The sequence below is a fragment of the Macaca nemestrina genome, chromosome 11 (genome assembly GCF_043159975.1).
Source record: "Macaca nemestrina isolate mMacNem1 chromosome 11, mMacNem.hap1, whole genome shotgun sequence".
Lineage (NCBI taxonomy): Eukaryota > Metazoa > Chordata > Mammalia > Primates > Cercopithecidae > Macaca > Macaca nemestrina.
In genome coordinates this window covers 47,715,627-47,742,321 of record NC_092135.1, presented here as the reverse complement: position 1 = coordinate 47,742,321, position 26,695 = coordinate 47,715,627, and the positions used below count along the sequence as shown (strand labels likewise).

At 36.8% G+C, this 26,695-nt stretch overlaps 1 long non-coding RNA gene across 1 annotated transcript in view; it reads left to right on the top strand.

The window, feature by feature from the left end:
- Nucleotides 1–9,893: 9,893 nt before the first annotated feature.
- LOC105492684 (uncharacterized) overlaps nucleotides 9,894–26,695 on the top strand; it is a 35,475-nt gene continuing 18,673 nt past the window's right edge. The window contains exons 1-2 of the long non-coding RNA XR_011609761.1: nucleotides 9,894–10,031; nucleotides 11,122–11,160. This is a non-coding gene — a long non-coding RNA (uncharacterized lncRNA). The remainder of the gene's footprint in view (nucleotides 10,032–11,121; nucleotides 11,161–26,695) is intronic.

Below are 26,695 nucleotides of genomic sequence, written 5' to 3'. Positions count from 1 at the left end.
TCCATTTGCTGTATGTAAAGATCTTCCTACATAGCATGTGAATGCTGATTTTCCCCTTGGAAAACTCCTTAGAAATTTCAAAAGATTGAGCGGTTCAAGAGTCCTCCCTCTAGCCAATGCCTGGTTTTATCTGGTCAGTCAACCTTTCACTGACACAAGAGTGGTCACCAATAAATCTCAGATTGTAATTATCCACCGGCACTTCATAAGCCCTGTATACTCCTTTTATATCATCAGATCTCTTTGAGGTTTCATGAGGGTCCATGTTTAATTTAGATAAAAGATTTCTCTCTGTAGGTTTTTGAAATATGCTCGGGAGAAGGATGAGTTCATTTACTCCTAGAGCCATTCTTCACTCACTTCTTTGTTTTTCAAGTGGCATTTAAACAGTCTTTTGAGCTCTAAAGTCAAGGGCAAAAAAGCAACTTCACTTACCTCTGTGACTATAATTCAGAATCTGGCACTTTTGGGTGCCTACAAGTATAGAATAGTGAGTCCTGGTATCAGTCAGAGCCAACAATAACAACACAAATCACGCACTCAAACTAAAAGGACCCAAAGTATAAATTCAAAGAAAATTGACTGGGTTGTAAGCAAAGGAAAACTTCTCATAAAGAAGAAAATCAACGTTCAGCCAATACTAATAGCATGCCAATAGTTAATAAGTATGGGAGGTGTTCAAGGACATTTCAAGACTGGTTGAATGCTAAGGCAGAATTCTTTTTCAATATGTGCCATTTTCTAATAAAAGACACTTTTCTATACCTTGACACTGAATCAAAAGTTGTTTCCTAGTAGACTCAGCCTTTGGGTCTACACTTAAACATCACTTTCTTAAAGAAGCCTTCCCTTACCCTCCAACCTATATTAGAGCCTGTGTAATATGTTGCCATATAATCTTTATTTCTGCATCATGCTTACTACAATTACAATTATTTATCCAATCATCTGCCTAATTCTTATTCCCTCTGCTGGATGTAATGCTTCACTAGGCAGGAACAATGTCTCTCTTGTTTCCTGACACACAGAAAGCTGCCAATGTTTATTTATTGTATAATCAGTATTTGGAGACCGAATTTCAAGATTGATGTATCTAAAAACTTAAGAGTATTAGACCTTTATCAGACTTTAAATCCAAACTGGTCCAACTTCAATTCCAATGCAAGAATCCTCTCTTAAAGTGCTTAATTGAGGATAATCTGGTTGTTCCTTGAACACTTCCAATGAAGGATCAGTAATTTGTGAGACATGATATTCTATCATTCACTACTTATTAGAAAATACTTCTGTTGAATGCCTCCTATAACTTCTATCCATGTACCAGTTCCAATCTCAGAAACAATCTAGAAGGAATACATTCCTTTTCCTACATTAAGAGTACTTAAAATACGGCAAGATAGCCATAACGTGCGGTAGTAAGCCCTCTCTTCCTCCAGGCCTAAAGCCTTGGTCCTTTCACCTATTCCTTATACAGTCTGGTTTGGTTCTCCTCAGTCATTGTTTCTCAATCAGCTTGTGTCCGCATATGACATCCAAATCCCACAGCACTCCAAATGTGGTATGATGCAGGCAAAGTAGAGTGAAACCATTATCATCCTTGATCTGGACCCATAATTTTTTAGTGTAGCTTACCTCTGCATTGTTAGTGATGTCCTACTAAACCTATAAAAAATTGAATCCTATTGGGCTAGGCACATGCCTATAAAAGCTATGATAGCTCCTGGAAATCTATGACTTTTCTTTGCTGTATGTAAGTAACTATATTTAATTCCTATTGACTCAAAATATATGTGTGACATAGTATATGTGTAAGTGTCTTAAACAGGGCCTATGTCATAACAAAATACAGGATTTTTTTTTCCCTCTTCTTTTCCTTCTGATTTTTATTTGCCTTCAAAGCTTTTCCAAATAAAACCAGTTCTATTTTTTGTTTGTTTGTTTTAGAGATGAGATATTGTTCTGTCTCCCAGGCTGGAGTGCAGTGGTGCAATCATAGCTCTCTGTAGGCTCAAAAGACCCTCCCACAGCCTCCCAAGTAGCTGACACTACAGGAGCACATCATGACACTTGGCTGATTTTTACATTTTCTTTTTAGAGACAAGGTCTCACTTTGTTGTTGCCCAGGCTGGTCATGAATTCCTGGCCTCAAGAAATCCTCCTGCCTCAGCTTCTCAAAGTTCTGGGATTACAGGCTTGAGTCGCCATGATCAGCCCCAAACTAGGTCTTTCTATGATGTTTGATGATCGCTTCAGATGGTGGAAGTCAAAAGAATTGCCCTGGTCTGCAAAGTGTCACAATGTCAGTCTGCAAATTGTCACAATGTCATTCTTATTTTGGTAGTGGTATATTTTCCAGGCTCTTAAAACAGTGTCCAAGAAGGATGCAATAGGTCGGGTGTGATGGAGAGAGCCAGACCCTGTCTCAAAAAACAAAAACAACAACAACAAAATGAGGAGGAGGAGGAGGAGGCGGCGGCAATGCATCAACCTCTGGATCATAAGTGTCTATGGCTATTACCACAATAGCCTTGTGGTGCCTCTCTGCTCCCAACAGGGATCTGTCATATAAGCCTGTCACAGCTCCCCTCAAAAGCTTTAGGGCTGTGAACACAAAGAAGAAACCTGCCTTGTCTATGGCTCACCTCATGTTTCTAATAAGCTTGCAAATTATACTATGAATTGTTCCAGATAGCTATAAAATGTCCATGTGTCCACACTTGGAGCTACTCTGATGCTTTATTTTACTGGGTTTATATGGCTTAATTGGTTTCTTTTCTCCTTTTCTATAAAAAAAGAACATGTAATACTTCCGTCTATTTGTTCATGTATATTATATATTGTATGTTATATATTATATACATTATTTTAATGTATATAAAATAATAAATGTCAAATACCTTTACAGGTAACAAAAGAAAAAAGTTGACTTCTGCTCCACCCCTCTCTTATCCCAAGTCCTGATTAGTACAAGCCATCATTTTCTTTGTTGGAGTTGTTTTTTCCTGGCATTCACTTTGTGTTAGTCCATTTGCATTGCTATAAAGGAATATCTGAGACCAGGTAATTTATAAAGAAAAGAGGTTTATTTTGGCACATGGTTCTGCAGGCTGTACAGGAAACATAGTGCTGGTATCTGCTCCTGGTGAGGGCCTCAGGAAGCTTCTAATCATGGAGGAGGGTGAAGGGGGAGCAGATGTAACACATGCTGAGATAGGGAGAGAAAGAGAGAAGGGAACGGTCCCAAGCTCTTCTAAATGAACAGATCTTGCATGAACTAACTGAGCAAGAACTCACTCATCACCGAGGGGATGGCACTAAGCCACTGATGAGGTGTATACTCCCGTGATCCAGTATCACCCACTAGACCCCACCTTTAACATTGGGGATCACATCTCATCATGAGATTTGGAGGGGACACATATCCAAACCACATTATGCCTCTTCTTTACAAACAAAATATGTACCTATATCTTGATTTTTCAGTTTTTTTTATATTGTCTAAGGCCTTTCAATAATGCAAGAGGAGGATTTGATTCTGTTATGCAAACTTTCACTTTTATCTCTCCCTCTCTCTGACCTTCTCAACATTTTTTCAATCTAGTTATATCATCATTTTATCAAATTAGTATTTAATTTATAATCAGTTCTATAAATACTTTTTTTCTTGAGATGGAGTCTTGCTCTGTTGCCAAGGCTGGAGCGCAGTGGCACGATCTCGGCCCACTGCAACCTCCACCTCCCGGGTTCAAGCAACTCTCTGCCTCAGCCTCCCAGGTAGCTGGGATTATAGGCACCCACCACCATGCCCGCTAATTTTTGTATTTTTAGTAGTGACAAGGTTTCACCATCTTGGCCAGGCTGGTCTTGAACTCCTGACCTCGTGATCCACCCACCTCGGCCTCCTAGAGTTCTGGGATTACAGGTGTGAGCCACCACGCCCGGTCATTTCTATAAATATTTTATAGCTCATACAGACAACATACTATGTATGTATTTCCTTTGTTATAAACTTTTTTTTTTTTTTTTTTTGAGACGGTCTTGCTCTGTCACCCAGGCTGGAGTGCAGTGGCTTGATATTGGCTCACTATCACCTCTACCTCCTGGATTCAAGTGATTCTTCTGCCTCAGCCTCCCAAGTAGTTGGGATTGCAAGCATGTGCCATCACACCCAGCTAATTTTTTTGTATTTTTGGTAGAGATGGGGTTTCACCACGTTGGCCAGGCTGGTCTTGACCTCCTGACCTCAAGTGATTTGCCCACCACAGCCTCCCAAGGTGCTGAGATTACAGGCATGAGCCACCCCACCTGGCCAACATTTTATTTGTCTTAGAGTTAGTAATTGCATCTTTTTTTTTTTTTTAATTTCATTTTGCTTTTAAGTAACACTAGTTCATTCACAAATTTTCAAACAGAACTTTAAAAGTATACCTTAACTATGAGAGTCGCACAAATTAGGTAAGCTTTCTTTTTAAAAAAATAATTATTTAAATTGACAAATAAAAAATTATATATATTCATAGTGTACATGATGTTTTGAAATATATATACAGTGTGGAATGGCTAAATCAAGCTAGTTAACAGATAAGCTTTCAATACCTACTAGAATATTCTCCCTTGTTCCAATTTGGACTTGCTAAAACATTGTTTTCCTCAGATTTTCTTTCATCATTATTCTGGAAATTCTCTTCCTCTTCCTTCTGTTTGGCCCGTGTGTTTCAGATCCCATGTTTCGCTCAGATCCCATGTTTCACTCTTTCTTGGTTTATTTCACTTTGTTGCTAGCACATCTTTCAATGGTGTCCTGGAAAAGGTTGCATGCTAAGTACATTTCTGAGATGTTGAATGACTGAAAAGTTTTCATTTCTGTCACTTTTTTTTTTTTTTTTTTTTTTTTTTTGAGACTGAGTCTCGCTGTGTCACTTAGGCTGGAGTGCAGTAGCGTGATCTCAGCTCACTGCAACCTCCGCCTCTCGGGTTCAAGTGATTCTCCTGCCTCAGCCTCCGGAGTAGCTGGGTCTACAGGCGCGCGTTACCACACTCAGCTAATTTTTGTATTTTTAGTAGAGATGGGGTTTCACCATGTTGGCCAGGATGATCTGGATCTCTCAGCCTCATGATCTGCCCACCTTGGCCTCCCCAAGTGCTGGGATTACAGGTGTGAGCCACCGCACCTGGCTTCTGCCATTACCCTTTATTGATAATTTATCTGAATATGGCATTCCAGGTTGAAAATTATTTCCCCTCAAGATTTTTAAACATTGCTCTACTGTTTTCTAGGTTTCAATATTTCTGTTGAAAAGCTAACGCTATTCATACTTGAATTGATATAATTCTCTCCTCCACCTCTTTTTTCTTCTTCTCTTTCTGTTTATTTCTCTCTCTCCCCTCCTCTTTCCTTCACTGTTTCTCAGAACTTTAAAGATTTATTTTCTTCTTCCTTGATGTTTTGACATTTCATGATCCATTTCTCTAGTATTGGTTTTTTTCATGGATTTTTTGTTTCTTCCTAAACTCCTGGTAAACTCTTTCAGTCTAAAAACTTGTGTTCATCAATTGTAGGAAATATATTACTGCTTCGAAAACTTTTCTCCTTTGATTTTTTGGTTTCTTTTTTGGAATTCGTATTATTCAGTTTTTGTATCTTTATGAAAAATATTATTTTCCTAAGTTTTCCTCCAAATTTTTTATTTTTTGTCTTTTGATTCTTCTTCTGGGAAGATTACCTCAAATACATATATTCTAAACTTCTAATTGATTTGAAGGTTTCGCTTAGCCTGCATGTAGTATGCAAGAGATCTATCTTGCTCAGGAATGCTCTCTTGTTAAAAGATCCTGTTCTTGTTTCGAATGCAGTATCTTATCTTACTGATAACTTCAAGTTTGTCTTGAAGTTTTAAGTTTTTTAAGTTTTATTCTTTTATGAACTTTGTTTCCTCTGAGTCCTCCTTTTCCACTTTTAAATTTTGGAGTTTGTCTTTCATATTAGAGGCTTCAAGTGTCTGGTTTTCCCTGGCCAGCAATCTATATTTAAGAATGCAGTCCTTAAAAAAAAAAAAAAAAAAAAAAGAATCGAAAACTCTGCTTGGGTAACAAAAGTTGTGGATTGATAGGTCTCTCCATGAGTGATAAGGTAGGGACCATGCTATTTCACTTGAGGAGTCCCATTGACAGTTTTTATAAGCTTTTTTATTTGATCCAATCTTCTGAGGCAAGGATAGGAACCCTCCTGCTAAATTATGCTGCCATCAGCATCCTGATAGTGAAAAAGGAAAATGGGACTCTCCAGACAGAATACAGACTTTTATTCAGTCTTCTTTCAAATTCAGGGTGACACCTTGACCTTAGCTTTGTCTGCTGTCCCTACAATAAAAGCCTCCCTGTACTGACTTTGCAAAAAAGAAAGAGGAACTTCTTTTTCTCTGCTAGGGTGGGACTTAGAATTCTACCTAGTTGTGAAAGCTTGGGGAAATAATCTGAGAGTCTAGTTCCTCCTTATATAGAACTTTCCACCAGTCTTCTGGATTTTGGCTTCAGTGTCTAAGCTCAGTTTAGAAGTATCTAAAATATCCTAAGACTTTGGGAGTTATGTAACATGAATTGGTGGACTTGTTTTTAACATACCTCCAAAGAAATTCTTCTTTCTTAGGTGTAATTCATCAAATATTGCTTATCTATTTATTATTTTCCAAATGAAAATATTTGAATGTAAGTGTATGCCATACAAAATTAAGACATACTTATCTAAAAAATTAATTGTTTATCTGAAATTCAAATCTAACTGGGTGTCCTAAATTGTTTTCAGTGACCCAAATATGAGGGAAAGCAGGGTAAGGAAATGTTAGGAATGCTGATATTCTCATCTTACAATGTGGAGAATCAAGAGATGGTGTCTGGATTTGATAGAACAAGGAATTGATATTTTAAATATAATATTTAAATCAGGTAATAAAGATATTAATCCAGAGTTTTTTTTAGAAATAGAACAGGATGTGAAAAGTGCTTTGAATAATATCTTCAGCTATTATAGCAGAAAGTCACTAACTTTCCGTTAGCATCTAAAGTTTAGAAACAAGAAAAGCAGCCCGAAATCATGGCAACCATCAGGAAAACTTAACGGAGAAACAATGGAATAATAATTGTTTCTGGGCACCAAAAAGTTGGTTGAAATGACATACAGAGAAGAAGACTGTGGATTTTTCATGCTACCCTTGCTGCATATTTTGCTTTTTAAAATATGCTATTAACTTAGATTAAAAATTTTACATTTGCTTTTTAAAAATGTCTTGACTGAATAATTTTACTTCTAGTACACTGTTGTGAAAGGAAAATATTGTGGACTCCCGAAATCACTAAGGAAAACGCAAGCTGGAAACTTCTTAGGGCAAATCTGCCTCCTATTCTATTCAAAGTCACCCCTCTGCTCACCGAGATAGATGCATATCTGATTTACCTCCCTTGGAAAGGCTGATCAGAAACTCAAAAGAATGTAGTAACCGCTTGTGTATCACCTGTCTGTGACCTGGAAGCTCCCTCCCCTCGTCTGGTCTTCCTACCTTTCCTTCAACTTGTCCCACCTTTCCAGACCCAAGGAACGTACTTCTTACATATGTTGATTCATGTCTCCTGTCTCCCTAAAATGTATAAAACCAAGCTGTGCCCTGACCACCTTGGTCACATGTCGTCAAAACTTCCTGAGGCTGTGTCACGGGTGGGTCCTCAACCTTGGCAAAATAAACTTTCTAAATTAATTGAGACCTGGTTCAGATTTTCTGAGTTCACAGTGTTTATTGTTATAAAGTGTCAGAAGAATCGTGCCCATAATAAGTGTATATAACCTCGGCTTATGAATACTTTCATATATATCTTAAATTTTGAAATGTAAGAGTCAGAATAGCTTAAGTTGCATGGAGAAGTGTCTACTGGAAAAATTGGATTTCTCTTTTTACTAGTAAGAAGAGACTTTTTCCTAGGGAAAATGTTGCATATGAGAGCAAAACTCCCAACAAGTGATAATAATCTTACTTTCATGAAAGAGCAGTCAAAAAAACACATTCATTTGTCTACTTCCAAAGCTTGTTACGCTTACTGTCAGATATCTGAGCAATATTCCTATTTTCATTAATGATTAAATAAGTGATTGTTTCATTAGTCTTAATCTTAGGGTTTACGATAATCTAGGTTTCATGAATAAGCATACTAATTTGTCTGATTAATTTCCTTCCAGGAGTAATTTCAGTTAATAAGAGTGATAAAGGCAATACACAGAAAACCTAAAATTCCTGTAATTACTAACTAAAGTTATGAATATAAAATTATGCAATTTCCAAAATGGAAAGGATGAAAAATAATGGAGTTGCACACATCTGATAAATATGCATAATATTAAACAAACTTAATATGTAATATATGGTCAATGAATCTACTTCAAGTAACACTGGTTGACCTCACACACACAAAACTGCTGATGTAGCCTTTGTGTTCAATAATGTAAGGTCTCTGATTGCATTTTCCTGGTAATAAAGCAAATAAAATTACTGCATGCCCACTACATATGATGATTTTATAAGTAACTGGTGCTTCCTAAAAGCAAAAACATTTGCTTTGTGGACATTCAAATCTATGATGGAAGGCATATATATATCTATAAAATATTGAAACCCATTTCCACAAAGCACATATAAAATTCAACCTCTTTACCTCTGAGCCACACGTTGAATACTTGCTCTTCTCCATTGTATTTACAAAGATACACCTCAATGAAAAGAAGGAAATGATAGCAATGCTGTGGCTCCAACAAAAGTCAGAATTTGCATGAATTATTTATGCCTAAAGGTTGATCCTACTTAGGATTCATAATATACTTCACCTTATTTTACAACAGAAAGAGAAATTATGGCTCAATTTACTAAAATAATTATAATCATAATCACATCTGCTCTTGAAGACTGTCAAACAGCTCCGTAGTGTAGCACATACATTCCCTCCACTAGATTCCCTCTTTTATGAGTTAATTAAACAATTTCACAGCATTATTTGTACAACTATTCTGTATGGCATATTGTTTGTGCAGAACATTCCCTTTAATAGCTCTATTCTTCAAACAGATGTTCACTTAAATTTTTTTCTCACAGATTTTATTTACAAAACAATCAGTGAATTTATCTGACTATACTGTCACCTTTCTTTGGACTTAAAGCAGCTCTACCTCTACACTAGGAAAATCCTATGTGGCTTTTTAATTTTGGAGGAAAAAAAAATAAACACCTTAGCAAATGTCTATGGTTAGTGGGCAAGTTTGCCAGAGCAAATTGCCCCCAAATGATGGCTACTCAATGTTACTTTGGTACTACAGTACAAAGTCATTAAGAACTTCTCTTAAAAGCATAGAAAAATAAAAATGCATGATGACACATGTCTCCACTCTATTCCTTTTGTTTTTATAAATTTTGTCTTATACCTCCAAGCATTGGACTCACTATAAACCAGAGTAAAATGACAGATTAAAGGGAATGAAATGGATGCAAGATCACTTTTTATTTATCAAAAGGCAACTGAATTAATCATATCCCAAGACATATTTTCCTGGGAAAGTGACATTGAACATTGTTATGAATTGGCTTATCTTACCAAAACATTTGAAAGGAAGAAGATACCATCTACCATATATTTTGAGGTGGAAGTTTCTCTCCCTGCATGATTCCAATGAAATTTTACAGGGTTTGAGTCCCTGACCAGGTTTGTTTTGTGCAATTCACTCAACATTTTTATCTCTTTATTATCTCCATCTTAGAGAGGTGCAAGGAGTCAACCGCATTCACGAGTGTGGATGTTGCATCTCCAGTGAAGAAGGACCATTCTGTTTTCCTTTCGTGAATAATTTTACTGCAGTGAGCTCAGAATTGCCCTCTTTTACTCTCATTTACATATATAGTGCTGCAGAAATAAATTTTGCCCTTGCTTTTGAACTATAAAGTAATAAATTATGAACATCTATCTAATACTTTGAAAGTTTAATCTGCATTCAGTTAGAGGTAAGTATAGTGTTGAGAAAAATGAAGAGCCCATATGTTTTCAGACATTTGTTTTTCTTTCTTTTCTTAACCAGAATCTGGTGGTTCTATTAGAATAAGAAAACTTGAAAACTTTAAGCATTAGTAAATATTTAAATTATACTTACAAAAGGAGCATCTTACAGTTTTTAGGTAAAAAATGTACAAAATATTAATTACTTTCAAGTTTTAGAACAACTGCCCCATGGTTTCCTAGCTTCCTCAGTTAATACAGAGGAAATTAAATGATAAATCTTTAATTTTTTTTAACTTAGACTTTCTAAAATTTCTGAACAGGAATGGTCTCTAGGAACATGATTTTAGAACAAGCTTATGAAATGCCATCTTGGGAAAAAGGATTTCTCAGATGAGTAACATCCTTGCATGTATTGGGAGGGCATTTCTCACTGTCATGTGAATAGTGTGCAACTGGCAGGGAGTGATGGTGGAATGGAACATGTATGACAGCCAGCCAGAAGCAGAACACCATAGTCATTTTAAAGGGAGCCCATGTAGGTACTGTTTAGAATGGCAGCAATTTGAAAACCACCTAAAATGTCTTAGTGAAAGTGGTTTTTAAAATGGCTTATATCTAATAATACATATAATACTCTTTGGATATTGAAAATGATAATATAGTCATGTGCTGCATCACATTTTGGTTAACAATGGTGGTCCCATAAGATTACAACCCTGTACTTTGACTGCACCTTTTCTATGTTTAGACAGAGTTAGATACACAAACACTTGCCATTGTGTTACAACTGCCTACAGTAATCAGTACAGTAACATGCTGTACAGGTTTGTAGACTAGGAGCAACACACTATATCATCTGGCCTAGGTGTGTAGTGGGCTCTACCCTCTAGGTTTGTTAATATACTCTTTGATGTTCATGCAATGACAAACTTGCTTAATGATGTATTTCTCAGAACATATTGCTACCATCAAGCAATGCTTGACTGTGTATTTTTACTTATTAGCACTAAATAATGATTACTTTAGTGATTTCATAATGATTAGTGATCTCATAATGATCACTAAAGATAATAATATATTCAATTTCCTCAACAGATCATTTAGACTATGATCATTGAGACTGTATCACTTTTGGTAAGTATTGTTTTTTGTAAAATTTTTCCGCTTCATCGACACAGTAGATGACTAAAGTTTTTCAATATTGTCTTTTTAAATGTTGTTAGTATTCATATTAATAACCACTTTTTAATTTCTGAAATTGCTAATTTTTTCTCTCTTTTCTCCTGGTCAGTTTTGTTAAGGATTTATCAATTATATTAGCCTTTTCAATAACTCTAATTTGGCTGTCGATTTTCTGTTTCATATTAGTTTTCTATTTCATTGGTTTCTCAAATTTTATTTGATTGTTATAAAAACACTACTTCATTGATTTCTTATTTTTAGAATTTCCTTTTTTCTATTTCCTTTGGCTTTACTTTGCTTTTCTTGTGTTCCTAACATAGAAGTTTACAGAATTCATTTCCGGCCTTCCATTTACTCGGTAACTTTCTGTTAAGAAATATCGCTTATGTTTTTATATGATTTGCATCTGTATTGGAAATTATTTAGTTAATGAATTTTAAACACAAAGATAACAACAATATTAACATTAGGTTCCTAATAGCTGACACTTCATCAAACTATACAACAAATATTTATTGTCTGTCACAGGCCAAGAGCTGGGGACACAGTGGTTAATAAGACACAGGCCTATCCTCATGAAGCTTGTACTAATGGGGGACAAAGGATAATAATCACATAAGCAAAAAAATACATACATGAGATGATGCTACACATGCAAATGTTTATTGATTATCTACTCCTTGACAACCAGTGTTAAACGGTTGTGACTTTTGTTTAAAATTAGGAAGTGCCAGAAGAATCCTGAAATAAAGCTGCACACCTACAGCCATCTGATCTTAGACAGTCATCCAGAATAAGAATGGGAAAAAGACTCCCTATTCAATAAATGGTGCTGGGATACCTGGCTAGCCATATGCAGAATGAAACTGGACACCTATTTTCACCATATAAAAAAAATTAACTCAAGATGGATTAAAGATTTAAACATAAGTCCTCAAACTATAAGGCTCTTAGGAGAAAACCTGGGAAACACCACTTTGGACAACGGCCTTGGAAGTCCTCAAAAACAATTGCAACAAAATCAATAACTGACAAGTAGGATCCAATTAAACTAAAGCACTTCTGCAGGGGAAAAACAAACAAACAAACAAACAAAACTTACTGGCCAGGCCCAGTGGCTCAGGCCTGTAATCCCAGCACTTTGGGAGGCCGAGTCAGGCAGATCACCAGGTCAGCAGATTGAGACCACCCTGGCTAACACGGTGAAACCCTGTCTCTACTAAAAATACAAAAAAAAATTAGCCGGCATGGTGGCGGGCGCCTGTAGCCCCAGCTACTCGGGAGGCTGAGGCAGGAAAATGGTGTGAACCCGGGAGGTAAAGCTTTCAGTGAGCAGAGATCTCGCCACTGCACTCCAGCCTGGGCAACAGAGCGAGACTCCATCTCAAAAAACAAAAACCAAAAAAAACAAAAAAAACCCTACCAACAGAGTGAACAGACAGTCAACAGACAACCTACAGAACAGAAGAAAGTATTTGCAAACTACACATCTGACAAAGGCCTAATATCTAGAATCTATAAGGAATGTAAACAATTGGACAAGCAAAAATCAAATAACCCCATTTAAAAAAACGGACAAAAGACATGAACAGATGCTTCTCAAAAGACATAAAAGAAGCTAACAACATGAAAAAATGCTCAACATCACTAATCATCAGAGAAATGCAAATCAAAACCACAACAAGATACCATCTCAAACCAAGCAGAATGGGTTATCATTAAAAAGTCAAAAAATTACAGATGCTGGTGAGGCAGCAGAGAAAAGGGAATGCTTATACGTTGTTGTTGGGAATGTAAATTAGTTTAGCCACTGTGAAAAGCAGTTTGGAAATTTCTCAAAGAAATTGAAACAGAACTATCATTCAAGTCAGTAATTCATTACTGGGTATGTATCCAAAAGAAAACGTATCACTTCACCATAAAAGACACATGCACTTATATGTTCATCACAGCACTATTCACAAAAACATGGAATCAACCTAAGTGCCCATTGACAGTGGATTAGATGAAGAAAATGTGGTACATATACACTGCGGAATACTACACAGCCATAAAAAAGAATAAAATAATGTCCTTAGCAGCAACCTGGATGCAGCTGGAGGCCATTATCCTAAGTGAATTAATGCAGGAACAGAAAACCAAATATCACATATTCTCACTACTAATAGGGAGCTACACACTGGGTACTAATGGACATAAAGATGGCAACAATGGAAACTGGGGACTATTAGGGGTGAGAGACATGGGGGAAAGGGTTGAAAAACTCACCGTTGGTTACTATGCTCAGCACCTAGGTGATGGCATCATTTGTGCCCCAAAACTCCATATCATGCAATATACTCATGTAAAAACTTGCATGGCAAAAATATATATATATAACTATGCTAGAAGATAGGCATTATTATCTACATTTTACAAAGGAAACAGCTAAGACTCATTAAGACCAGGTAATGAAGTTTATAAGCAAGGGACAGGTAGAGTCTCCAAATATCATATTCTTTCCACTTCATCACTTCTTTCCGAAAACCATGTATTTGCTTAAGGGCTCCTCCCTACATCCTATTATTTTCTATGATTCAAAGATAGTTATAAACAGCAGGCAACAGCAGATATTTCCAATGAACACTGTAATAATCGAATTGGTCTTTTGGTAGTGGGACTAATATTCAAGGTTTGATTTGTGGAATCAAAATGGTGGAATGGAAAAACCGGAGGACATTCGGTTATTTTATTTACTTCTATTATTTATAGATTGGTCACAAGCAGGATGGGAGGCAAATGTTTAAATGATTAGTGTAAAGCTATAAGAATAAAACAAATCACATGCCTCAGAGAGCAACTATATTTTTACAGAAGACTCACATTAAATAAACGAGCATTTCTCTCCACCTTAAAATTAAAAATATTGTTGTCAAACATCTTTTCCTCCTTTCCTAAATGGTTACTTGTTTCAAGCTCCTTTTTATGCATATCCCAGCTCTTCCCTACCGAAAGCTCCACAAATAAACAAAAGACACTGTAGAGGCTCTATCTCCAAACAAGCTCCTAGCAGGAATTTCAAACTGCTCTGTTGTTTGTTTCCCTTTGCTTCGCTGCTGCAAGCAGACAGCAGACAGTCGGCCCAGCTTTGCCTGCAGCAGAAGAGATTGAACAAAGAAATCCCAGGGTCCAAACTGTTCAAAAGACTTTCTGCAAACACTTCAGGGCCAGTGAATTTTCAAAACCTGTGCCTTTTGCTTTAATATTAAGAAGGGTCAGGATGAACATCCAACTGGATGCTGGAGGGTTGACAGAATGACAATGACTGAAGACAGAGGAGGATTCCTATAGCCTCTTGAGAGGGTCTGAAATGCAGGTGGGGGTGCACAGGTCAGCCATGAGGAATATTTGTGAATAGAAAGAAAAAATATGGTATTTCTTTGTCACACACATAGTCCCCTCTTTCAGATTTCTATTACATAGGTAACTAACCTAATTCAACATTTATCACCCATGGCTGCAACCTAGCTTCCTCTCTGATCGGTTTAGTCTATAGGGTGAATGCCGCTTAAAAACCATCAAGGTGACAGAAGAACTGTGCCTAATTAACACTCTCCTAATACTTCAGCAAATAACAAGCCTGCTGTGGGGGAAAAATGCATTCACACTTCCTTATCAAATTAGGGCCAAAAATGCTCCTAATTAGCTAAAATCAATTAATGTGACAGCAAAATGAATGTATTTATACTGTCAGCTAAAGGTATAGCCAGACAAGTGGGAAATACATAAAGAAGCTGCTGGAGTTTCTTCAAGCAGTTATGAAGGGGCTGATGCTTTGAGAATTTTATCAATGGCACCCAGAATCTGATGGAGATTTACCTTGGAGGCAGCCTCTGTCCTGTACTTGCAGACACCCTCGGGTGTTGTAGAACTTGGATGATTCTAATTGTGATTATTCATTAAAACATGTAGTTAGTTGGTCAACAGTCATCATGTAGATCTTGGTGCTTATTTGCAAACACATATATAAATGCATTTATATATACACAAATAAAATAGGTGCCTTAGACTACTTACTAGTAAGCTGTTTATGAGTTACATTAGTTATATATTCTATAAAGCAGTCACAGCTAGTCACTATTTAGCAAACTTTTTTGCCAGGATTATACTCAGTTCAAAATGTGTTGAAGAAAAGTAGTACTTGCTAAATAACTTAGGCTGGGGGTCTTGGCATTACCTCATTTTGATTCTTCTCCCCTTCTGGTCTTTTGATTCCAATGCTGAACATATTAGTTAGCTTGAAAGAACTTGTTATTAACAACACAATAAATTGTTAACAAAAATGCTCATATTACCATATGGGGTTAAATGTGATCTAAAATAGGCTTTATAGAAAGCCTAACAAAAATGCTCATATTATGATATTGGGTTAAATGTGATCTAAAATAACAATCATACTTACCATGACATCCTTCCATTCTGGACCAAGTTTTTTTTTAATGGATATTTGGGCAGGTTTTACCACAAAGGTTAGCACCTTCCTTAATTATAGCTGATTCTCACTGAAATCATCATCAAAGATTTCATTTGCGCTCTGCAGAGTCAGTGGACACAACGGGTGTCAGTTCTTCCCTGTTTGTGAATGGTGTTATCATCTTGGTACGTTTGTTTACTTAATGAAGTGTCTGGAGGCCTCTACTGGTGTTTAGGAAAATATCAACTGAGACAGAACAATAATCGTAGAAAGATCCTAAGCAGGCAAACCTCCTTTACATATGAACTTTATTCCAAAATTTCAGTTCTCCATTCCTTGTCACTCTTTCATTACCGTAAACATTGGTAAGCTGATTATTATTTCCCAGTGTCACCTTTTCTAAGTATGCCGTACACCCACAGGATACCCTGTTTTCTCTGCTGTGGCAAATGCCACCCAGTCCCGCCCATCATAGCTGCACTAAATTGTCAGCCTGAAGATTATTTTTCCACCCTCTGTCAGTTGATATCACGTCTGAACTTCCCATTCTCCAGGGATTAGGGCAGCTTTTCCATCAAACCAGCTGTTTGCTTTGCTTTGCTTTATTTATTTATTTTTTTCCTCTAGTAATGGCAAAACAGCTTTCCTATGAATTAACAGTGCCCATATCAGATGGGAAAAACATAGGCTTCTGTCTCTTATCTGTTGTATTTCCAGTCTGGTACAACCGACAATCATAAAACACAGTGAGATGCTGCCAAGAGGAGAGATGGGTGGGAGACAATAAAATCTGGAGCAAAAAGACATAAACGTGATTATAAAATTATTTCCAAAGCGTACAAGAAGGGAAAAGGTGATTAGAATTGTGACCTTCCAATGCATCATACTTTTAGTAACTTTTCTCAAATACCAATAATAGGTCATTTCTTTCCATAATCAACTGTTTATGAAATTTATTATAATGTTTACAATATATAACTCTAGTATTCCTCCACCACTGGAAGAAGAGGGCAAAGAAAAGAGAACTATAGAGTTAAGTAACACACCCAGCAAGCTAAATTAATATATACTCATCAATGTAATCCAAAATTCAACACAAGCGCACTCTTGAAACACAAGCAAGGGAGATAATTCCTGTTGGTTAAATTGTGACATGCCTTAGGTCTACTTCTCTAATAGCAGGTCCTGAGGCTAGGATTCTTAGGCAGGATTTTGTTTGTTTGTTTGTTTGTTTGTTTGTTTGTTTGTTTTTAAGAAAATGCTCTTGAGGGGAACACAGGGAGTTAAAGAAGTAAGATGTAAAAGCTAAGCTAAGCAGGGAATTGATTTCTGGTGCACCTAGCCTCAGCCTGCTTCCATAATTGTACCAGGCTGCTATCTCCCTCCTGGAGGCAAGGCAGTAGGTATTTACCAGTCAAGAAACAACTCTTGGATACCCCTCAGCCTCCTTTGAATTAGATGGCTCCAGTTGTCCAAAGGATTTCGTGTGAGGTATTAGCAGCAGCAACAACAGCAGCCTTCAAAGGAAGCCCCAGGTTCTGAGAGAGACGTCAACAGAGTACACTAAACTATAAGATTCTTTTATGGCATTTATTAAGAACCAGTGTTCAATCTATATCAAACAAATTTTGTGACTGCCTGGGAAACTTAAAGGCTAATGAGAACCTTTAGGCCATTTGAGACATGTGTAGACATAAAAGGTTGTAACTTTCTTGACGATCTTGCCAATCCTATTTACAATCCCATTTTTCTACAAGATTTTGGGTAACAAAATCAATTGTCTAATGATTTTAAAATGACGGTACAGTTTTCTTTCAATAAAGAAGAAAGGCTGGGCACAGTGGCTCAAGACTGTAATTCCAGTACTTTGAGAGGCTGAGGCGTGTGGATCACTTGAGGTCAGGAGTTCGAGACCAGCCTGGTCAACATGGTGAAACCCTGTCTCCACTAAAAATACAAAAAAAAAAAAAAAAAAAAAAAGTTAGCCACACGTGGTGGTGCATGCCTGTAATCCCAGCTACTTGGGAGGCTGAGGCATGAGAATCACTTGAGCCTGGGAGGTGGAGATTGCAGTGAGCAGAGATCGTGCCACTGCACTCCAGCCTAGGCGACAGAGCAAGATTCTGTCTCAAAAATAAACAAATAAATAACACAAAAGCTTTAAGTATAAGAAATACAAAACTATCTATTAATATGAGCCATGCAGGTATACTTTTTGACAAGAAAGAGATTTTCAAGTTATAAATGATATTTGGGGGTAGCTTTTACTATTTTGTAAGGGTTTCAGACTATTCTAATTCCATTTTAATTTTACTACCTATTCATGTAAAAAATAAGGTATTGGCTATTTATGAAATTTTAAAGCTGATGGAATTTTAATTAGGTAGAAAAGGAAAGCTGAGATTTCACTTACATCTCTCAAGTTCTGCTAAGGAGATCTGCTGTAACTCATGCAAGTAGCAAAATGGCACTCACTAACTTTATAGTCAATTATGTATCTGCCATAATTGAACATTTGTTATTTTAGGTAATGTCACAAAGGATTTCTGAATATGTCTTCACAGTCTCTTAAATGTTAAAGCATGATCCCCACCCTCAACTAAATGTTCTTCTGAATGGGCACTAGACCATCCTGGCTGTTGCTCAAGAAAAGATCATAGGCTATAGAATCAAGTACAGCTGGGATTTCAGATATGCTCTGCTGTCTTTGAGCTGTGTGATCTTGGATCTGTCACTTTCATCTCTCTCAGGTTGTAGAAAGCCTAGATAATATAATCTACCATCCAGAGTTACGGTCAATATTAAAGAAGATAAATATTTTATAATGATAGTACATATAATGACTCATCTTCTCGAATACCATGAAAAGACAGAAAATACATTTTCTAAAGACTTAAAAATTATTTGAAAACAGAGTTTAATGAGAAAGCCCAAACTCTGGAGTTACTCTTAAAAAGCAGAAAGCTTTCAGGGATCTGTTACCTTGAAAATTCAGTCTGTGGGAACAAGTTCCCTCACTCAAAGCCAATGAATGGAAGGAATTGGAAAGGCCTTAAGGAAAACTTCCTTCTCTCTGTGTTTCTATTGAAATACCTGAGAAGATCTACAGAGATGCAAAATTTCAATAACAGCTTATTTTGTGGTAATGTTCTCATTTAAGTTATCCTGTACTGTCACATAACCTTGCATAAGAGCATTTTAAACCTCATGAAATATCTGACACATTTCAAAGCATAGAATGGAGATGGAAAACATAGTTATTGGGAAATGGAAACATTTCAAATAAGATTGTTTCTGGAAAGAGTAGCCCTGAAATTATCGTCATTAAAACTACCAGAATTTTTAAAATTGCATTAATCTTTTCATGAGCAAAGAAAAACAATTAAAAATGTTGAAGATTCATTTTCTACTTATCAAAGTAGAAAATGTTCAAAGATTCATTTTCTACTTATCAGGTAATGTTATACCTAGTTTTTATTTTTAAAATAAAAATTGAATTTCTAACAATTGCCTGATTTAAATATAAAATGTAAGGCGTTGCCGCATTTAAGGATAAAGGGAATTGCACCATTTGGAACTAGTACAAGGAAAGTATACACCAGTATCTCCTTGTGGTGACAGAGTCAGGGTCAAAGAATCGTATTTGCATTCTTTTGTTCTGCAAACCCCATATTTCTTCTAATTATAAGGACTCATTTATTTTCTTCCTCCATCCTCCTTAGAAATACCAAACATTAAATAACTATCCTTTGTAAAAAGTTTTCACTTGTCTAAAGATGCAAACTGATTACCACCACTTTGCATAATTGACTCACGATAGTTTGGTAAAGTTAAACCAGAAAAAACAGCAACAAGTTTAAAAGTGTTCCATGTTTGCATACTTCATAGCCACTAAAGTGTTTCAGAATGGAAAATAACTTTAAAAAATGATTTGGTAATGGTAGTTAGAGTTCCTACAAAAACTAGTTTTTTATTTAGATGAACTACTTAAATATATATCCTTAAAGATTTGATCAGAGATTATGGCTGTAACATTTAATTACCTTCACTTTAGGGTCACCATAAATCAAAAGATTGTAATTCAAGTGTATACTAATTTATTCTTGACCTTGGAGTTAATTACTAACCATCAGATTCTTTCATTACTGTTGGCAAGGGAGGAATATATCAAAAGAAGACCTGCTGAAACAAAAAATATACATAAAGTTTATGGGCACCAAGAATATCTAGAAAAGTTAGCAAATGTTTTACTAAGTTACATGTTTATGAAAACCCTGATACCAATACCAAACATAGAATTACAAGAACAAATGAACTCTAGACCAATATCCCTAATGAAAATGCAGCCAAAATTCTAAATGAAATTTTAGCAAGTTGAATCCAACAAATACAAAAAGTATAATTGTAACTGAGTTTTGCACCAGAAATAAAAGGCTAGTTTAACATTCAAAAATTAATAAAAGTACTTCAGCACATTAAAAAACTAAGAAAAATTATATAATCATCTCCATAGATGTAGAACAAAAAGGTTGACAAAATTCAACATACAGGTATTTTTTTAATGCCTGATTAAAGAAAAAAAACAAAAACAAAAAACTCACAACAAAGAATGAATAGAAGGAACTTCCTCAACCTGATGGTGTTTATAAAAAATCAACAGGCCGGGTGTGGTGGCTCACGCCTGTAATCCCAGCACTTTGGGAGGCCGAGGCAGGCGGATCACGAGGTCAGGAGATCAAGACCATCCTGGCTAACAGGGTGAAACCCTGTCTCTACTAAAAATACAAAAAATTAGCCAGGCGTGGTGGCGGGTGCCTTTAGTCCCAGCTACTCGGGAGGCTGAGGCAGGAGCTTGGCGTGAACCCGGGAGGCAGAGCGTGCAGTGAGCCGAGATCACGCCACTGCCCTCCAGCCTAGATGACAGGGTGACACTCCGTCTCAAAAAAAAAAAAAAAATCAACAGGTAACATATTTTTTAGTGGTGAGACTATGATCCAGCAAGGAAAAAAAAAATGAAAACTGGAATCTCTTAAACTTGAAAACTTTGACTCTTCAAAAGATACTGTTGGTGACTTTGAGTTCTGACCAAGATGAATTAGCCCATTCCTCCCAAGTCCTCCATCTTACCGTTGAATCACATAACGAATAATTATAGACTCTGAAAGGTGGAAAGAAGAAAGCAGAATGTCTGGGAATCCTGAGACTTAAGGAATCACAGGGAGATGAGTTCCCTGGGTCTTCATACTACCTCCCATACATCCCAGAAAAAGCACTGCAGAAGCCTCCAACCCAGAACTGCTAACAGGCACAAACCCAGACAAAAAGGTCCAGGAGAAGGTGATACTCACACTCAAAACATCAAGTAAAGAGTGACTTAACAGAACAAAGAAACTTTTTGACAATATCCACTCCATTCAAACCAAATACCAATAAAAAAGCCAACTTTCAACACACACACACACACGTGCACACACACACACACTTCCATGTTGGGCTAAGAAAGCAGTTTATCTTCTCTCCATTTGCTCATCACTTCACTCCCTCAGCTCCTTGCACAGTGAAATCAGACACTCGTTCTCCAATCTCCCGACGCAGTGGTGCTGGCAGGGCCAAGCTTAAGAGCTGTTCTTCCTAGAGCAGGCAAAGCCCTGACTCTCCTGCCATGTTAGTGGTGTCAAGGCCAATTGGGGAGTTGATCTTTCCTCTCCTGCCCAGCAAAAACGGGAAGTGCTCTGATTGCCCCATCCAGGGAGCATCAGTGGGATCTAGAATTGAGCTGAGCCTCCATTCCCACCTGGCAACAAAGAGACTTAATTAGGTGGTGGGTCATAATTAGAGGTGGGTCGCATCACCCCTCTGCTGTACACCTCCAACCCCTGTACCTGTGGGACCCGAAAGGGAGACCAGCTTCTCACCTCCACCTGACATCAAGTGGTGGAAACAAGTGGTGGAAGGTGGCACAGATCTGCCCTTTCCTGCCCCTTTTTCCTTTCCCTGGTGTCAGCAAAACTCAGCAGGAGCTGATTTTACTCTCTCTCGGGGGCAAAACTTGGTCTGAGCCAATGCCCCCTTGCACTGGCAAGCTATCACGGGGAACAAGGGAGGAGCTAAAGTTGTACCCCACTCATTTGTGACAGAGCAGTGTGAATCAGTGCCCCACATTTGCACAGTGGGAAGCTGAAGATGCGTGCCAACTCAACCCTTGTGACATATCTCTACAGAACAGAATCCAGAGTTTCAAAATACAACATCCAACATGTCCAGGATACCCAAATGTTATTCATCACACCAAGAATCAGGGAAATCACAACTGGAATGAGAAAGAGAGTCAACAGATGCCAACATTGAAAGGGATGAGATGTTGGGATTATCTGACAAGGATTTCAAAGGCATAAAAATGCCTTGAAATGCATTTAGAAATTCTCCTCAAATAGAAAACAAGAAAATCACAACACCAAAAAAAATAGGAGTTATAAAAAATAACCAAGTGAAAATTATGTCTCTATAAAATATAACAACCAAAATTAAAAAGAAAATCACTGGATGGGCTCAATAGTAGAATGGAGATAACAGAGAATAGAATCAGTAAACTTGAGGTCAGATCAACAGAATTAACCCAACCTGAATAACAGTCACAAAATAGACTGAAAAAGCTTAACAAGTTCTCAGGTACTTATGAGATAATAACAAAAGCCAATATTTACATCATTGGAGTTCCAGAAGGAAAAAAGAGAGTGAGCAAAACTGAAATTAAAAAAGTATTCAAAGATAATAATGGCTGAAACGTCTCAATTTTGAAAAGATATAAATTTAAAGATTTCAGAGGCTGAAAAAAAAACTCAAGGTAAACAAACACAGAAAATATGTATTCTGAGACATATCATAATTAAACTTCTGAAAATTAAAGACAAAACAATTTTTAAATGACATATTACTTATAGAGGAGCACCAATTTGAATAACAGCAATTTCTCATCTAAAGCCAAAAGGCCAGAAGAAAGTGGCACCACATTTTTCACACTCTGAAAGAACAGAACTGTCAGTCATGAATTTTGTATCTGCCAAAAAATATCCTTCAGGAGTAAAAGGGAATTAAAGACATTTTTAGGCAGAAGAAAACTAAATGAATTTGTCACTAGTAAATCTACCCATAAAGAATGACTAAGGAAATTTCTTTAAACAGAAATGAAATAATTTGAAGAAATGAAATGAAGAAACCTTCAAACGTCAGAAAAGAAATAATGACTTTGCAATGGGTAAAATCAGAGGTATAAATAAAATAAATATGATATGTTCTCCTTACGAATTTCTTGATGACTGAAGAAAAAATTTTAACATTTGATGGCATGCTCAATGAATGTAGAGAAAATTCTTAAGACAGTTGTATTTTAAAAGTGGTGAAGTAAAGGAAATTAAAGTAATAATTCTACACTTTACTTGAAGTGGTAAAACATTGATAACAGCTGACTGTGACAAGCAAAACATGTATTGTAATAGCTAGAGCAACCACAAAAAAAAAAAACTGTACAAAGTGGTATACTTAAAAACACTATAAATGAAAATGGGATCCAAAAAAAATTCATATAACTCCCAGGAAGGTAATAAAAGAGAAACCAAGGAACAGGAGACAGAAGAAACAAGTCGAAGAAAAATAATAGAGTGACAAATTTAAATATAAATTTAAATTATATATTTATCAAAATGAGTTCATTTCATTATGTGTAAATTTAAAACATATTAGTTTAAAAGTAGATGGACAAGCCACAAACTTGAAGAATATATTTCCAATATCTTGATATGCCTGTATGTGTATTTGACAAAGCTTCACATTCATTGTATTCAGACTACAAAGCAGTCCTACAATTCGATTTTTAAAACTAAGAAAAAAAAGAAAAGCAATAAAAATGGATCAAAGACTTGAACAGACACTTCATAAACAAGGATATACAAATAGCTAAATAGCATGTAAAAAGGTGTTCAACCTCATTACTCATCAGGAAAAGAAAACTAAAATCCCAATAAGATTAAAAAGACTGATAGCACTCCAGGAGCAGCAAGCACCCTTACCACCTGGATCTTGGTTTTCAATGCCATTTCCCATTAAAAGAAATGAGGGCTTATTAGAGAAATGGCTGATTCGAGGACTGAGGCAGGAAATACGCAAAAATGAGTCTGGAGCATCTTATAATGCTGGAAAGTAAGAAATGGCTGAAAAAACAAACAAACAAATATGGAGGCAGGTCAAAGGGACAGAAGTGCCAACTGAATGAGCTCCCAATGGTCCAAAGCTGTAAGAACTGAAGCAACAAAATAAAGTAGAATTGGATTATCACTCAAAGCATAAAGTAAATATTTACGAGTTGATACTGATATAAATGAATGAATGAATCATTGAAAGAAAAGAGATCATCTCCCATGCAGATGAATTATTAATACAAATTGTTTATGTCCATCTTCCACTCTCAAGGAGGTAAAGCATAGCTCTCTACACCTAAATGTGGGCACTGCAAAATGACTTTCTTTTGACAGCTTGGAAAGGGGTCAGCACTAGGCTATTGGAAAGAAGAACTTTACAGTGGAGAAACCTGACAAACACTACCTTGGCCAAGCAGTCAATTTAACATCAACTGTGATAAGTCAGGTTGATAATACATACCCTTGATATGACGTGAAGACATAGGCATTTCATCTCTGTGGTCTCCCTCTCCAAAACCTGTAACCTCAGTATAATCATGAGAAAAACAGCAGAAAATTCCCAGGCAGAATACATTTAACAAAATATCTAAGCAGTATTCCTCAAAACTGACGAGGTCATCGAAAACAAAGGCCATGGATTGGTGACCACCGACTGAAAGTCTTGCATAGGTGATGGATTTAGCCAAGTGGCTAATTATGGACTAGAGCTCCAGGCAGAGGGAACTGGCAGACCAAGATCCCGGGGAGAGACAAACATACCTGTGAGGTCTGGGAACATCAAGGAGGGTAGGCTAGCCAGAGCAGAAACTGGAGAGTGTGGCCCTTGGTCAGGGAGCTGTCCATAAACTGTTCTATGAAAAGCTTAGTCCTGACATTGGGGGTAAGCATTTGGAAACTTCTATGACAGTATGACAGAGTAGTTTTAGGTCTGTTGAATCAAATGACACAAAATTGGGGCATGCATATTTTATATCTATTTCCTGTGTTTTAAATTTTATTTTTGGGTAACTCATTTTTTATAACATTTTATAAAAGTTTTGGTTCATGATGATTCAGAGCGTTTTTTTTTTTCTTTTCAGTTTTCTTAATGATCTTTCACCACAGATAGTCTTATGGTACCTGAAGGTCTTATTACGAGGCAGATTCTTATTCAGGTCTGGAGTAGAGTCTGGGATTCTGCCTTTCTAATGAGCTCCCAGGTAAAGCTTATGCTTCTAGTCCATGGAGTAGCAAATCTAAGAATCACTGTAGGGCTGGGCTGAGAAGAGAGAGCAGGGAAGCTTAGAGAGAGGCAGGGAGGCTAGTTAGAAAGTGATGGTAAATATGCAGGCAACTGCAGGCAATGCTTCAGATTACAGTGGCAACAGTGATGGTGGTAAGAAGTGGCCAAATTGTAGGTTTTTACATGAAAAGTAGAGCTAAACAATTTCTAGATGTATTGGGTGTGGGGTAATGAGTAAAAGAGATCAGTCAAAGATGATGCTAGGATTTTGGGGCATAACCAAATGAAAGGATTGAATCCCGTAGCTCATGAGTAGAGAAGCTGACCCTGACAACAGAGCCTGAGCAGGTGACCATCTCATCCCAGCCATTTTCTGTGAGTGCTCTAAAATGCTGGGAAATGCCCATAAGACAGATTGATCTTTTAGATCTCTCTATATATAGAAACACACACGGTAAAGCCATGATATGTAGAACTCTAATCTGTTTCCTCGAATCAACAATAATGGCAGTACTGGCAACAAGAAAACTTGAAAATCACTACAACTGAGAATATAAGGACAAAACAACACCACAATCAGATAAGTTACTATAACCTGTTAACTTCATCTGCTGAGTCATCAAAGCAAATGGATCAAATAATCCAGGCCTGAACTACCTGGCAATCTCTCAGGAATTTTGATCCATAGAACTCCTTAAGAGTTTTTTATGAGCGAGAGAGATGGTTAATAGCGTTAACAGTAAGATATACAAATGAATCAATGCTGTGTTGAAGCCTTATTATGAATAGCAAGGTCTGATTAAATGATATGTGTTGTGTCTGGTGTTTGTGTGTGGGTTTTTTAGGGGTGGGGTGTGTGTGTGGTTTGTGAGTTGCTAGGAAAAATAATGGCTAGAATGTTATACCCCATATTGTTCACAAAGATCACTTCTGGGAAAGGAAAAGAAGTTGACAGAGAAAGAGGGAGGGATGATATGATGGTATGATATACCTTCTGAGATATGCCTCTGATTTATTTGAATTATTTTATAACATTACATTTTAAATGTTGGAGCACTATAAAGACAGAGATTATGTGTGCAGTCCTTTCTACCATCTTACCTCTACTTAAGAAAAATGGAACACAGCCTTCTCAGGAAATCTAAACTTTTCCTAAAACATTTTGCTTATGAGTATACAGAAGGAATTTCCTTGAGCTATACACCGCTATACAGATTAAGCAAGCAAAACCCATGCAAACACCTACAACTTTATCTCTAGCAAACATCAGTCCCCAAAATAAGAATATGTAAAGGCAAGTGGAACATGAGAAGGCTAAAATAGCACCAAGATTTCTTCATGCAGTGAAAATAGCACATGCTCAAGAAGGAAATTGAATGCATTCATGAACAATCACGAAGTCATCCTCTTGTAATATTTTTACTTACACTAAACCACCCCTTCATTCTAATAAAGCTTGAATTCTATCACCAATATTCTCCCTTCATATCTAATTTTTAAAAGTTTACTAACATCACCTCTCTCTCTCCATATTTACCTCCAAGTACATGTATGTCTCACATTCTGCTCTGTGGATTCAGTGAAAGTCTTTCCTTTGCTAAGATCAAAGCACTACAA